The sequence below is a fragment of the Trachurus trachurus genome, assembly GCF_905171665.1.
Source record: "Trachurus trachurus genome assembly, chromosome: 11".
Taxonomy (NCBI): Eukaryota; Metazoa; Chordata; class Actinopteri; order Carangiformes; family Carangidae; genus Trachurus; species Trachurus trachurus.
This window is the reverse complement of record NC_139904.1, coordinates 11,437,910-11,454,829: the sequence shown is the minus strand read 5'-3', so window position 1 is coordinate 11,454,829 and position 16,920 is coordinate 11,437,910.

The window sequence follows — 16,920 nt, the reverse complement described above, 5'->3', positions numbered from 1 at the left end:
GACCCGAAGGCGCAGGGAAACAACCCTCTCGTTCAGTGGGGAGAACTCCAACACATGGCGGCTGAGCTGGGGAGCTATGAGCAAGCCCACACCAGCTCGCCGCCTCTCACCGTGGGCAACTCCAGAGAGGAAGAGAGTCCAACCTCTCTCAAGGAGTTGGGTTCCAAAGCCCAGGCTGTGCGTGGAGGTGAGCCCGACTATCTCTAGCCGATACCTCTCAACCTCCCGCACGAGCTCAGGCTCTTTCCCCCCCAGCGAGGTGACATTCCATGTCCCTAAAGCCAGAGTCGTTGTCCGGGGATTGGGTTGCCGGGGCCCCCGCCCACGGCTGCCACCAGAAACACACGGCACCGGCCCCTCATGGTCCTTCCTGCGGGTGGTGGGCCTACTGGAAGGCGGGCCCACGTCGCTCCTTCGGGGTCCCGTGGGCAGAGACCCGACCACCTCCAGGGTGGGGCCCCGGTGACGCCGATCCGGGCGACGTGAACGTCCTTGATATTGTTCCACTCATGAGGGGTTGTTGCCTGGATCATGTTCCAGGTTATCAATAGACTCAACAATCGATCATGTGAGCTCGTCACAATCTCCCGTCTCTTGCACACAAACAATACCAGGAAAATAAAAATGTAATTTGGGTATAAAAAGTGAAAACTCGAATGCACTATAGTGTAGTATTGTGTGTAGAGGTTTTCATCACTTCAACTCTTCATCTTTGATTTATTCTCACTCTTCTTTCTGAATGATAATTTTTCACAGACTTCTTCTCAGACCAGTTTCTCTGAGTGAAACGTTTCTTGCTCTGGATTTTAATGTGACAGCAGAAAAAAAAGAAAAAAAAAGTGTGTCACCATGATGCAGAAACACAGCAACACATTCAGCTTGGTGGTGAAGTAACACTGTCACTTGTTGTTGAACAGCTGTGATGGAAACACAAAAGTACAAATCCACAGAGCCCCTCAGCTGTGATTTTAACCCTTCAACTTCCCTTCACTTTATTCACTTCACTTCAATAACATCAGTCAGTTTCTATGGACTTGAATTATCATGATTTTCTTCCACTGATGAAATATCCAAAGTTCAGACTCCATCAAAAGTCAAAAGAGCTCAAGGCAAAGATAAAAACAAATTCACATCTAGTTTGTTTTGGGTAAAAAAAATATTTTAAAACCAACTTGAGTTCATGTCTTAGTTTTTGATGAGCTCCTCTCTGTTGCCACCGACTGTCAGGAGTCAAACCTTTACACTGCTGCTCTCTGCTGGTTGAGACAACACACTGCTTCATCTCCACACACTTCCACTTGTAGACTGTATTTTTTTTTTAAGCTGTACATTTTATCATTATTATTGAGGTATTGACTCCACCTTTAATGAGATGTCTTCTATAAATGGAGTCCTCTGCTGCTCCTGTTGCTCTAATGAATAAGATTCAAGATTCAAGATTTCTCTCTTTTTGTTGTTCCTTGTCCACTTCGTACATTAGAATAAAAACATAATGAGAACAGATAACATAAAAACATGAGACATATCGGTGGAACATCAGCCTGAGCTCAGTGTGTTAAAGTGCTCTCAGTAAAGTGTAAATAGTCGACACACAGCAGCACAGTGTGTAGCTGCTGAACCAGGAGCTGAGGCCATAGGATAAAACAGACTCAATGGTGCCAGTAAAAGGTGGTGAGGGGGAGGGGGAGGCTGCTGTTTTCTGATGGTGGAGGGGACGGAGCTGCTGATGTGGCTTTTTGACAACGGCTGTGGTGTTGGGATTTAGAAACTTTATTATTATTTTTTCTAATAAAAGAGTTGTTAAACACTTGAACTGCTCCACCACATCGACAGGACGATGATCAAACAGAGGAAAATAAAGACAGGTGCTGTGGTGTCTCCCAATAACCAGCTCCTTAGTCTCATTTCCATCAATAACCAGGACACTGTCCTCACCACACTTGGTCAGCTCACCACCGTAGTGACGACATGTCCACTCATTAACTGTGTTACAATGACGACAAAAGACCAGCCAGCACCGTGTCGTCAGCATGTTTATACAATGGACATCTACAGACAGTTTAGTTTCATCTTGTGTGTGATTTACATCAACAATAATAAACAATATACAACTGTAAGAAATACAGTCTACAAGTGAAGAAGACAGGAAGTGTGTGGAGATGAAGCAGTGTGTTGTCTCAACCAGTCCAGCAGAGAGCAGCAGTGTGAAGGTTTGACTCCTGACAGTCGGTGGCAACAGAGAGGAGCTCATCAAAAACTTTCACCCAAGATAAATTAGATGTGAATTTGTTTTTATTCTTTTGAATTCAGATATAAAGACAAACATCAGATTATTTACTTCTTTTCACTTAAACAATGTTGTTAAATAGTGTTTAAATGGAGAAACACAGAGTGAAAACAAAGCAGACAAAGTGACGGACTGCTCCTTTAAGAAGTGTGCGATCAGTGTCAGAGTCGGTTCCACCACTTTGAACAGGATTTCTGTTTCTGTCGTTGACTCTGTTTCTGAGGATGTGTGATCTCCTGGTGCTGCTGAGCTTTTCTTTCATCACAGTTCATCCCAGACACAATCTGTGACTCTGAGCAGTCGGATCATTTTCACCTTGAACAACTGTTTGAAGAGCGACTGTGTGTTCTGGTCACGTGGTGGAAATCATCTCTTCACAGTCGTAGACAGGAGCCACATCAGTCCACGACTCCTCCCACTGTGTTTGTGTGATGGATTTGACACAATGAGCATCGACACTGGTCCAGACAAAGGTCCAGTCTGCAGGTCCAGAGGGGGGGCATGTGGATTCAGTCGGACACTTCACAGGACCGTCCTCTGGCTTCGTCTGCACACACTCATCATTCAAAGCAGAACTTTATTTAAAAAAGTAAAATTGATGGAGTCTGAACTTTGAATATTTCATCAGTGGAAGAAAATCATGATAATTCAAGTCCATAGAAACTGACTGATGTTATTGAAGTGAAGTGAATAAAGTGAAGGGAAGTTGAAGGGTTAAAATCACAGCTGAGGGGCTCTGTGGATTTGTACTTTTGTGTTTCCGTCACAGCTGTTCAACAACAAGTGACAGTGTTACTTCACCACCAAGCTGAATGTGTTGTTGTGTTTCTGCATCATGGTGACACACTTTTTTTTCTGCTGTCACATTAAAATCCAGAACAAGAAACTTTTCACTCAGAGAAACTGGTCTGAGAAGAAGTCTGGGATAAATCATCATTCAGAAAAAAGAGTGAGAATAAATCAAAGATGAAGAGTTGAAGTGATGAAAACCTCTACACACAATACTTAGGCTATAGTGCATTTGAGTTTTCACGTTTCCTCCCAATTGAGATTTATTTTCCTGGTAAAGACTATAGTTTGATGAGAGAACTTGGGAAAGTGTGACACCATATGATATTGCAGTCGTTGATATGTGGTTGAAAAAGGATCAATATAGAGTGAGGAGAGCAGAGAGAGGAAGAAATGTCTTCATTTGAAAAATAAAACTATTCTGATAATTTGTTAATTAAAACATCAATGAGACTCTTAAAGTTAATTAATTTGTGGATAACGAGACATTTAGTTGATTTTAATCTGTGTATCTTTAATGGTGTGATGGATATAAACTGTGTTACTTTGATTTCTGATATAATTAAATTCAATGTGATTTGTTTTATTGATGTTGAGTGATAATTTGTTGCATTTGAACCAAGTCTCCACTTTCTCCAGCTCCATGTTTTGGACAGGAGCAAGTTGGTGTCATCGGTAAACAGGACTTTATGTAGGATGTCAAACACATTCACGAAATCATTTATATACAATATAAATGAAAGAGTTGTTTCCACTCTAATGTTTAATTTTCTCTGATCCACTCACCAAAGTTTGTCACTTTTCTTTCTCTCGTTGAAAAAACCTCTCACTCAGAGGAAAACCACACAACATCCTGTGTGAGCCAAGGGGGCTGATGGGAGCTTTGAGGAGCCGTTACAAACCACGTGGCCTCGTCTCAGCTCACAGCTCGTCCTTGTTTGTCCTCGGCTGCATCAGAGCTCCACTTCTCCCCAGGTTCACCAGAGGAAACACCACAGCACAAAATGCTTTTCCTCCCAGCTGCTGCTCTGTGCTGTCTGTGTTCAGGTGAGTGTTTCCACACAACCAGGAGCCAACACACTCAACCTGTCACTAACACTCACACACTCACCTTCATCTACCTGTCTGTGTCTCTACAGCGCTGGTTACCATGGCAGCAGAGGTGATGCTGATTCAGGACCAGTTATCATTGACCAGGAGAGTTGGTGAAACTGTCTCATTCAGCTGTGGAGGAACTGACCAGTGTGGCACTTATGTGTTCTGGTACCAGAAGAGAGAGACTGAAACATTCAGAGTGATTCTACGTATCAATAGATATGATGGCGACGTGAAGTCAGATTACGACACTTCTCAGAAAAATGATTTCACAGCAGTTAGGAAAAAGAACGGCTGTGAGTTAAATATAAAGAAAGTTAAACCCTCTCATTCAGCCTCCTACTACTGCTCCTGTTATAAGATTGGTGCCCACAGTGAGAAAAGATCCGTGCCGCCTGTACAAAAACCTCCAGATGAACACAAGTCAAACAGTGGTATAGTGACAGGAAGAGAGCAGTCGACCACAGACCACGTTCACATGTTTCACCTGCAGCTCAGACGCCTTTTCAAGACTTTTCTATGATATTGATTCGTGTTTTCATCAGATATTTCAGCAGGTTTCCTGTTGTTCCCCACAGTGACGACAAAGAAGAAACACACAAGCTCAACGACAAAACAAGATGAAGACAAAACAAGAAAAACTACTAAAACAATAAGAGGTCTGGAGCTCTCCGGATGTTTGACCATAAACCAAAGTATTGGACAAAGTGAAATGTGACCTGATGGTGGCGCCAGATGAAGATTCAGAGGTTCAGCAAAGTGAGCAGCTTCATCCTGAGGGGAACATGAACGTCTGAACCAGTTTCAATGGGAATATTTGTTGAGATATTTGAGTGTGAACAAAAAGGAAAAACAACAAGAGACCATGTCATGTTGATATGAACATTAGAGAAACACATGATGGAGCTGAAACATGATCCTGGTTCATAATGTGTCGCCTCAGCTGACACATTCAGCAGCAGCAGGTTTTTGTATTAGTCTTTCTCACTGTGGGAGGCTTGTCTTTGGCTCTGGGACTAAACTGTTTGTAACAGGTAAGAACAAACTTATTCTTTTTTCCTTAAGTTGTTTTGTTGAAGAAGTTGAAAATGTGTTTGAAGTCAGAAATTCAAAGAAATATTCATTTTAACAAAAATAAACAAGTTTAGGCGAAATAGATGAATCTATTAAAATATTACACATATTGGATGATATTTAAAAATTAATAAAGTAGACTCAATTTAATGAATAGAATATTGGATATTCAATTAAGGTTGATTTATACGTTTATAATTATGTTACTTAAACAGCACAGTTAATTTAAAATTTTTTAAAACAGTTCATCTAATCAAAAATAAATATATTTTATACAACAGAGAATGTAACTAAATTTTACTGTTGTTTTAATTTAGGCTTAAAACTAAATATAGTAGGAAATAAATGTTATATGTAATCAGTCAAAATTAATATAAAACTATGTAAATAGTTTTAAATATAAATATATTTAGTCTGTCTGTTTTTTCTCTTTATATCTAATATGAAATGAAAATTAAAAAACATGAACATTTGGTTAATCCTGTATATTCTTGATCTGTCATTATTTAGATGATAATAAATATTTTGATCTGCTAGAATGAGACACAACAATGTATGAAAAAATCCATGCACACTTTTTCAATATTTTATTGCTGTCAGAAAATATGAATTTAAACAGGCTGTTGTTCATAGGATTTTTTTAAATATAATTGCTATGATGATTTACGGTATATCAAACTGTTTATTTTTTTTTAATTAACATTATTCTTGAAACTACGTATATAATAATGTGATGATATATCATGAAGATGATTTATAATGATAATAGATAATGTGAAGTTGATGTTGATGTTGACTCCTCTCTGATGAAATAGTCCATGATACATGATGTGTAAATGCTACAATGCTGAATCATATGATTATGACAAATGTATAATAGCCTATAATTACCTCATGAAATTTAGCAAACATGTTTGGTTAGTTCTGTATATTCTTTATCTTTCATAATTTAGATAATAATAGCCTAAATATGTGTGATCTGTTAGAATCACACACTGAAAACATACTCAATTTAAGAAAAACACATGCACACTTTAATATTTAATTAATATGTTGTCAGAAAATATGATTTTAGGTTGATTTTAATATTAATGGAACATAATATAATTTCTATGATAATATGTTTCTTTGATACTGTGAATCTTACAGTTGTTGTTGTTGCTGTGTTTGTATTATAATAGCCTACCTAAAACTAAATTAATATATGATAAAATATAAGAAAGACAATTAAAATGATATAAAGATTTTAAATCATTCTCCCATCTCTGCCTTTCTTGAAGTTGACTCCTCTGTGATGAAACAGTGAACACGTCCATGAAACATGATGTGTAGATGCTGCAGCTCAGTAACTCTATGTACAGGTGAACCAGTGTGTGTGTGGACCTCTGTGCTGTATTGATGAGTAGTTGAGTGATCAGAGTCCATGTATTTTCCAGGATCAGACTGAAAGCAGTGCAGTGCTGGAAGCTGCTGTTGACTGTGTGAATGTGTGTCTGTGCTGCTTGTTGCTGCTGTCAAACTTCAGATGAGCAGGTGGTGAAGCCCGTGGTGAGCGTGTACCCAGCAGCAGCCAGAGCCCACCTGGAGGGGAAGAGCTCCCTGCTGTGTGTGGCCTCAGCCATGTCTCCTCCTCTGGTCCAGTTCTCCTGGAAAAGACACAAGGAGGACGGTGAGCCTTCCCCTGCTGATGGAGAGCAGCTGGAGCTCACAGAGTCGGGACGCTCCGCCGCCATCTTGCTGGTGGACCGGCCAGAGGACGCCACGTATAAATACCGCTGCTACGTGAAGCACGAGGGGGGCACAGTGGAGGCCCAAACACTACAAGGTGATGAAGGCTTGGTGACTGTGTTGAGCAGTGATTCAGCTTCATGTGGAGACTCTGTCACAGAGAGCAGAGCAGCAGAGCACTGACTGATTTCTTGTTGACTCCTTTTCTGTTGCAGTGCTTCTTCCCCTGGATCCTCTCCAGCCTCAGTGCAGGGTGAAGCTGCTCTGTCTGCTCTACACAGTGCTGATAGTGAAGAGTCTGCTGTACTGCTGTGGACTCTCTCTGCTGATGAGACTCACAAACAAGGGACCGTCCACCAGCTGCACACGTGCTGGCTGACTGTTTTCTGCTCTGATCTAATGTGTTTCTTCATTTTCAGATTATATGATTAGCCTTAAAAAAAATTAACCCCTTAAAACCAACTGGCCTGTGGGTCCCATTGCTTTTAATGCATGCTGGGCCCTAAGACATTAAGGGGTTAAACACATATACATTTGTATTTTTACTTAGTAAAGTTGCATTTGTCATGTTGTGTTATGATGTTGTATTTTATATTTTCCACTTTTACTCATGACGTGTTATAACAGAGATGTATGGTTCATTTCATCTCTTTCATTTCAATATATTTTATTAATCGGATTCTTTCTTTCTTTCAGTGTTATTGTTTAATTTCAATATCATGTGATTTTGTTTTTTATTCTGTGTTTCAATAAATCATCAAGAAAAACAACTGTACTGATATTGATCAATTTTCATTACATATATTTTCAATGCAGCGCTTCATTTTACAACAGATAGGCCTATGTGACACTTTTGAAACAGTACAATTTTTTGGATTTGTGTGTAGAGTCAGTCAAAACAAATCCTTTTATTATATGCATATTTTTACACTCAAGGAGTCGGTGTTGAAAACTCTCATGGTCTCAGTTCAAACACTTCAAATTTGGAGTACAATTTTCATTGAACCTATAAATAATTTGATTCATTGGCAAAATGTGACAGGTAAAATATAAAAAGCAATTCAAATTTTGATAATTTACAGATCAATGACCAAGTTTAAATTGCTAGTAAAGAATTTTTAATAATTGCCAAGTTGGGTGTCAATAGTAAAATAATTTAGTGACCAAATTATGAACACAATTATCAAAAAAATTACTGATGATTTTGATTCCTAAAAATATACAGGAGAATATCTAATGTACAGCTGATGTTCATATTTATATAAAATATTGACTTGTAGGTGTGACAACACCTAAACCCAGAAAATTTTAATATTGAATATGATTACATTTTATATCAAAATATTTTCAAATTGTTGGTTTAAATATTTCTATTGTTGCCTTTGTCTGTGAGTCTTTCCCAATTTAACATAGTGCATCCACCAACACCTCAGTCAAAATGTCTTCAGGTTGTAATTTGTCTCTTGTGAACTCTCTAAAGACTAAAAACACTGGACGAATTAGTGTCAGATAATAAAATGGGACTTATGATGATTAAACATCTTTAACACATTTCTCATTCAGTGCTGATGACACTGATGTTTACGCACACAAATAAAACAGCAGGTGAGTTACTTCACATTCAGGTAAAGTTGGAAATATTAATTTGAAACTTCACTGATACTTCAAGTAAATACAAATACACATTAATGATATTATCTATAAACTGCCAAATGTTGTGTAACATTACAAAGATCCTTCCTGTAATGTCTCTTTATCAGAGTGTGTGTTTGTAGCTGTCGTTGTGTTGTTGAGGTGAAAAGCCACAGCTCACGTTGTGGAGGCTGCAGAGCAGAAAGCCACACGGTTCGTCTGCTGCAGGAAAGGAAGTGTTGATTGGTTCTCAGAAGTTTTTCAGTCCGTCCTAATAACTAGTGAGAACAGATTCATATCTGCTGCTCTACACACTCATGAACACACTCATCTCTGTGGTTTGTCTATTAGTGACACTTGTTTCCACTGAGCCCTCCACCCACACAGAGTTCATCTGAGCTCACAGACCCACAAACACCACCCACCTGGAGCTCTGGTCCAGCTCATGTTGTCATGGGGATGTGGAGTTTTAGCAGCCGAAGGTCACGTTACATTTGACCCCTGCAACAAAGAGCTGCTACACAACTGGTGCAGGTTGTTTGTCAGGAGCCTCCAACAGGACACAGAGGAGAGTTTTCTGATGTGACGTCTCTACGAGTTGATCAAAGACAACTTTCAATTTCTACATTTTGTTTAGTTGCTGAAGTAAATTTACACAATTGTATCATTTTCAACACATTTTGAAATTATTTTTTGAGATTGAAACATGTCAGATGTAAACTTATGAATATCTGAGTGAATTCATTTCATGATCTTTAAAACATCATTAGGTTGTTGTATTGTCTGTATAACGTTACACTATCAGTTTCCTGTAAACAATGTGTGTTCATTTCAAGTAAATAATGTTATTTATTTAACTTGTATATTTCAAATGGCTCATAAATGATTTCATATTTCTCGTTTTGATTATTTGCCTTTTTATTTGTGTGTGTAAACAACAGTGTCATCAGCGTAGAGTTGTACGTCCACACTGTAAAAGTTGATAAAGATGCTTCATGTTTAAGTTTAATGATGAAAACACCCAAATCTGATTATTTTTGGCAGATCCTCTCCCATGGAGTAGAATCAGCTTTATAATATCAAACATGAAATGAATCTGACTCCATTGGTTGTTAAATCTCCTCCACTGCTTCCCTGTGTGCTCCCACACAGCCTGTTAGGATAAACTCTGTAGTCTGAACATGAGCTGGCTGATTGTGTTGAGTGACATGAATAAAAACACAACAACAACACACCTCTGTGCAGTTAACACTTCAGTGTTGTGTGGAATTAGCTTCTGCTGAATATTGACATTATTACTTTGAGACGATCCCAACTAATCATGTGACCCAGTTATTTTCACAGGTAAAAAACACAACAGAAACCTGCTGCATTTGAACGCATCATCAGGTTTGTGTTGGCTCATGTTCTGTCACATGTGAGTGTCGCCTCATGACTCTTAAAGAACTGGGTTCATGGTTCAGTAAAACTAACACAGACACAATTTCTGTGTTTTTATTTCAAACAGGTGGAAAAATGCTGTTTACTTTGTTTTTAACACAACAGTAACACAGTGCTGGATGTGTGTGACTGGACCTCCATCTTTGAATGAGCTGCAAGTGTCAATAAATCTGATCAATATAACTGAGTCTGTTTACAATTATTATATATTAAAAACTAAATTTGATTCAGTAAAAACAAAGTTGTTAATCAAAGGCAAACATTCCAATTTATTGATATATTGAGAATTTTACAGTGAATGAATTTGAAAACAGCCACACTCTGCAGATAATATTAAAAAGAAACATAAGAAAGTAAAATAAACAATAAAAAAAGGATTTTGACCAGAAAAAATATAATTCAGTAAAGTTGATAATATTGAATAATGATATATAAGTCACAAATAAAAGTGGATATAGATCACCTAAAGAGCAATAAAGTAAAGACTTTAAATTTAACAAATGGAAATATTTGTTTGACATGTATTATATCTGTAGCTGCAGATCAGTGATAGGCTCTCTGAACTTGATCTCATAACGCCTGTATCTACTTAACTCATTGAGTGCCGCGCTCCTTTCCAAAGTTTTAGTCAAGTGTACCGGCAATTTAGACCATTTTTGACTTTTTATGTAGAGCCACAGTGTATTCTATATTATTGCCACCAACACATACTGTGGCTCAATTGAAAGGTTTACCTTAATGCTTCAAGTGGCCACAAACCGTTTGTTTCTACGTGCCTCTGTTCCTGAGAAAAGTCAAGCTAAACATGGCTGGGTTTCACCAAAATCCCTCCTTTTTTTCTAGAAAAGGAGATAGAGCGTCTTTTATGAAAGGTGCGCTGTTTGTGCCTGTCGCTCTTCTGACACTCGCATTTCTGGATCAAAGGGCTCGTATAAGATAAATATATACAACAGTTGTTGTTCTATTCACAAAACCACCATCGGGGGCGGGGGGGGCGCCACTAAACAACAATAACACAGACGCACCGTGCCGTGTCACAGCTTCTCCCCGCGGAGCGTGAGGGTCAGTCGGCCACCGCGGCTCGGGAAGACCGGTCCCGCCGGTGGTCGCGGTCCTTCTGTGGTACGGGTCGGTGATGCCGGTCTGCTTTGGTCCAGAGACCATCAGATTTTACCGCGGGAGGACTTTGGGGAGGACACGGTGTTGCTCCAGCTGAAGACCGGGCGGACTGTCGGCTGAGAGCTTCCTGGTTCAGCTCCGAGCAGCTGGAGCAGCAGCGCGGGTGAGAGCAGAGCAGCTGCGCTGCAGCAGCTGCTGCATCTGCATGCAGAACTCGTTTGCAGAAGCCGAGTTATGATAAAAACTTCCAGATCATGAGCTGTCATGTGACTTTGATCGTCATCTATTTCAGTTCTCCTCGTCGTAGAGTCCCCAAATTTACATATAATGTGTATTAAAGTGTCTATTTTCATAATTTAAAAAAAAAGCAAAAAACGTAAAATTACGTTTTCGGCACTCAACGCATGGGAACGAAAAACGAGAAATTACGTGGTTGGCACTCAATGAGTTAAGCATGAATATAAAAAATAAAAGCATGTTGGATGTAATAATTTTCTAACGTGTGAATGAAGAGACACATTAGACTTGAATCTGTGATGAAAGAGATAAATGAGATGAAGTGATGAGATGTGGTGGAGAGTAAAGTGGAGCAGAAAACAGTCAGTCAGCACGTGTGCAGCTGGTGGACGGTCCCTTGTTTGTGAGGCTCATCAGCAGAGAGAGTCCACAGCAGTACAGCAGACTCTTCACTATCAGCACTGTGTAGAGCAGACAGAGCAGCTTCACCCTGCACTGAGGCTGGAGAGGATCCAGGGGAAGAAGCACTGCAACAGAAAAGGAGTCAACAAGAAATCAGTCAGTGCTCTGCTGCTCTGCTCTCTGTGACAGAGTCTCCACATGAAGCTGAATCACTGCTCAACACAGTCACCAAGCCTTCACCACCTTCTGCTGTCAAGTGGTGCTGACAATTCAAACCACTGCAGCATCACTGAGAGAAAAACACACAGTTTGAAGTTGGACTCACTGATGTTTTTGTTTCTGTGACCTTTGACCTCACACACTCATTAGATTAATTCTTCATGTATAGAAATATGAATGAGTGGAGACATTGAGTACAGCGCCCCCAACAGGTGTTGTTAGTCAGATGGTGCAGTGAAAGCTCTGTGACTGGGCTTTGTTGTGCTGTTGGACACTCTAACACAATCAGGGAGTGTATGTTTGAGTCCCTCAGTGATGAGCAGAAAGTGAACAGACTGATATTGGGCCCTAAGTGCAGCAGAGCAGTGGAGCTGTCCCTGCAGAGAGGCAGCAGGTGATCTTACAGTCAGCTTGGTGCAGAGCTGCCAGGCGTGCTGACTCTCTCTCTGGAGGACAGGGAGCTGCTGGAGCTGGAAGCTCTGAAACAGAAAAGGAGTGGGATGTTTGGAGTTGTAGTGAGAAATGTGTGAGCTCTGCCGCTCTGCTCTCTGTGACAGAGTCTCCACATGAAGCTGAATCACTGCTCAACACAGTCACCAAGCCTTCATCACCTTGTAGTGTTTGGGCCTCCACTGTGCCCCCCTCGTGCTTCACGTAGCAGCGGTATTTATACGTGGCGTCCTCTGGCCGGTCCACCAGCAAGATGGCGGCGGAGCGTCCCGACTCTGTGAGCTCCAGCTGCTCTCCATCAGCAGGGGAAGGCTCACCGTCCTCCTTGTGTCTTTTCCAGGAGAACTGGACCAGAGGAGGAGACATGGCTGAGGCCACACACAGCAGGGAGCTCTTCCCCTCCAGGTGGGCTCTGGCTGCTGCTGGGTACACGCTCACCACGGGCTTCACCACCTGCTCATCTGAAGTTTGACAGCAGCAACAAGCAGCACAGACACACATTCACACAGTCAACAGCAGCTTCCAGCACTGCACTGCTTTCAGTCTGATCCTGGAAAATACATGGACTCTGATCACTCAACTACTCATCAATACAGCACAGAGGTCCACACACACACTGGTTCACCTGTACATAGAGTTACTGAGCTGCAGCATCTACACATCATGTATCATGGACGTGTTCACTGTTTCATCACAGAGGAATCGACTTCAAGATAGACCGAGATGGAAAATGATTTTAAAAAGTTGATAAAAGTTGAAATCGTCTTCACATTATTTTCATATATTTATTTAATAACACAAATAAATAAACAGTGAGATATACTGTATCATCGTATAAATTATATAATATATTTCCTTACTATGAAAATCAACCTGTTTAAATTGATATTTTCTGACAACATATGTAAAAAGAATATTGAAACAGTGTATTGTAAGTGCATGTATTTTTTCATATACTGTATCTAGATCGTTTTAAATGTTTCATTCTAACAGATCAAATAGGTATATGTATTATCATCTAAATTAAGACAGATCAACACAATTACTGTAACCAAACATTTCAGATAACCAAACCATTTCAATTAACCAAACATAAACAGACAGACTAAAATATTTCTACTTATTAATTTTGGCTAATTTTACACGACCATTTATCTTACCGCGTTTTGTTCCAGCTTACATTGAAACAGTAAAACTGAGTTCTGTTGCATAAAATGTTTTCATTTTGATTAGATGAACAGTTTTAGCACTCTACAAATTAACTGTGCTAAAAAGTTAATGTAATTATAAACACATTAATCAGTGTTAATTAAATACACATAATAATTATGTTTTCTTTTATTAATGACATTTAAAAAAAAGTTATATAATTGTTATATAAAATGCTGTCATACTTTCAGGATCAATAGTTTTAAGATTTTACAAATCAGTTAATTAAGGTAACATGATTATAAAAGTCTAGATACACGTACAATACGAAATCATTAAAATTCCTTCTATTAATTACATTTAATCTACTTTATTAATTTTTAAATATCATCCAATATGTGTAATTATAATATTTTTAAAGGGACAACGAGGAGTTTTGGAAAAGCAAAGCGTTTTCACACTACATTTATGAGCCTCCGCGCGCACCGTGAAATTCTTTGACCGGCGCAAAACGGACTCATGTTTTCATTCATCAATAATTAAAGTCACAGGTTCGAAGACGATCACATACCGTCGTAGTTCCGACCATAAATGGCGATTCGGCTGCGTTATTCTCATGACTCGCCACGAAACCAAAAGTAAAGAAACGCTGGTCGGCTCCACCAGCATCTCCGCCACCACTAATAATAACAAAATAACGATAGAGACAAAACTATATATTTATCGAAAATGGGCCCATTAACAAGTGTGGGTAGCGTAGATTCATCCACATTAACATAAGACTTTTTTATAACCGAATAGAAACTCTTCGTTGTCCCTTTAACAAATGTATTCATTTCTCTTCAAGTTTTATGTTTTTGTTAAAATTAATATTTCTTTGAAATTCTGACTTCAAACACATTTTCAACTTCATCAATAAAACAACTGAAGTTAGATAAAAGTTTGTTCTTACCTGTTACAAACAGTTTAGTCCCAGAGCCAAAGATGTAGTAGAAGCTCCACAGTGAGAAAGACTAATACAAAAACCTGCTGCTGCTGAATGTGTCAGCTGAGGCGACACATTATGAACCAGGATCATGTTTCAGCTCCATCATGTGTTTCTCTAATGTTCATATCAACATGACATGGTCTCTTGTTGTTTTTCCTTTTTGTTCACACTCAAATATCTCAACAAATATTCCCATTGAAACTGGTTCAGACGTTCATGTTCCCCTCAGGATGAAGCTGCTCACTTTGCTGAACCTCTGAATCTTCATCTGGCGCCACCATCAGGTCACATTTCACTTTGTCCAATACTTTGGTTTATGGTCCAACATCCGGAGAGCTCCAGACCTCTTATTGTTTTAGTAGTTGTTCTTGTTTTGTCTTCATCTTGTTTTGTCGTTGAGCTTGTGTGTTTCTTCTTTGTCGTCACTGTGGGGAACAACAGGAAACCTGCTGAAATATCTGATGAAAACATGAATCAATATCATAGAAAAGTCTTGAAAAGGCGTCTGAGCTGCAGGTGAAACATGTGAACGTGGTCTGTGGTCGACTGCTCTCTTCCTGTCACTACCACTGTTTGACTTGTGTTCATCTGGAGGTTTTTGTACAGGCGGCACGGATCTTTTCTCACTGTGGGGATCTCTCTTCAGACAGGAGCAGTAGTAGGAGGCTGAATGAGAGGATTTAACTTTCTTTATCTCCAACTCCCAGCCGTTCTTTTTAACAGATGTGAAATCATCTTTCTGAGGATGGCGTGAGTAGCTTCGGTCTATGTCGCCATTATCTGGGTCAATATCAAGAATCACTGTGAATGTTTCCGTCTCTCTCTTCTGGTACCAGTATATAAAATTACACCCTTCAGTTCCTCCACAGCTGAATGAAACAGTTTCACCAACTCTCCTGGTCAATGATAACTGGTCCTGAATCAGCATCACCTCTGCTGCCATGGTAACCAGCGCTGCAGAGACACAGACAGGTAGATGAAGGTGAGTGTGTGAGTGTTAGTGACAGGTTGAGTGTGTTGGCTCCTGGTTGTGTGGAAACACTCACCTGAACACAGACAGCACAGAGCAGCAGCTGGGAGGAAAAGCATTTTGTGCTGTGGTGTTTCCTCTGGTGAACCTGGGGAGAAGTGGAGCTCTGATGCAGCCGAGGACAAACAAGGACGAGCTGTGAGCTGAGACGAGGCCACGTGGTTTGTAACGGCTCCTCAAAGCTCCCATCAGCCCCCTTGGCTCACACAGGATGTTGTGTGGTTTTACTCTGAGTGGGAGGTTTTCAACATTAAAAACACAGAGAGTAAAATCAACTAAATGTCTTGGTATCCATAAATTAAAGCAGAAGTAAGTGATATATTTGTGTTAATATAAGTCTTAAATAGTTATATCTTCCAACAGCAATCACTTAGGCTACATAGAGTGTTTGGACTGAAACACGGGTCTGTCAGTCACTCTGCTCTGCTCTGAGCCGAAGAGAAAACATTTCTCGTATCCTACAGTTTTTATCCAATGAGGAGAGAGAACGGCATGCAGGGCTGTGTGTGCAGCCAAGGAACGCCGTGAATGTGGCGACGTAGGGACGAGGACTGTTATGGTGCGTTCAAGGAAACTCGTATTTTTCCGACCGTGAAGTCGTACCAGTTCGATCTGGTACGAGTTCACCGGTCGGAAGTTACGAGTGGCCGTTATAGTGACTTTCACCGGTAAAACAGGTCGGAAAAACACGAGTGGGTTGCCTGGAACGCTACAAAGTCGTAAGTTGTGACTTGAAGCTGTAATTTACGATTTCAAAAGCCTGCCTGGAACGCAGCATTAGCGAAAACGACCGGACCACTTACTTCTGCTTTAATTAACTTTCTCATTGATGTTTTAATTAACAAATTATACAGGTTCATTTTTCAAATGAAGACATTTTCTTCCTCTCTCTGATCTCCTCACTCTATACTGATCCTTTTTCAACCACATATCAACGACTGCAATATCATATGGTGTCACACTTTCCCAAGTTCTCTCATCAAACTACATCTTTACAAAAGAAAGTTGTTGGTGCAGTAACATGGTCTGACTTCACTGCTCCCTCTGGCCCACTCTTCTACACCTCTGGTCTCCTGAGGCTTCCTGATTACAACACCTATCACACTGCCTGGATCATGTTCCAGGTTATCAATAGACTCAACGATCGATCATGTGAGCTCGTCACAATCTCCTTTTTCCTGCACACAAACAATACCAGGAAAATAAAAATCTCAATTTGGGGGGAAAAGTGAAAACTCAAATGCACTATAGCCTGAGTATTGTGCGTAGAGGTTTTCATCA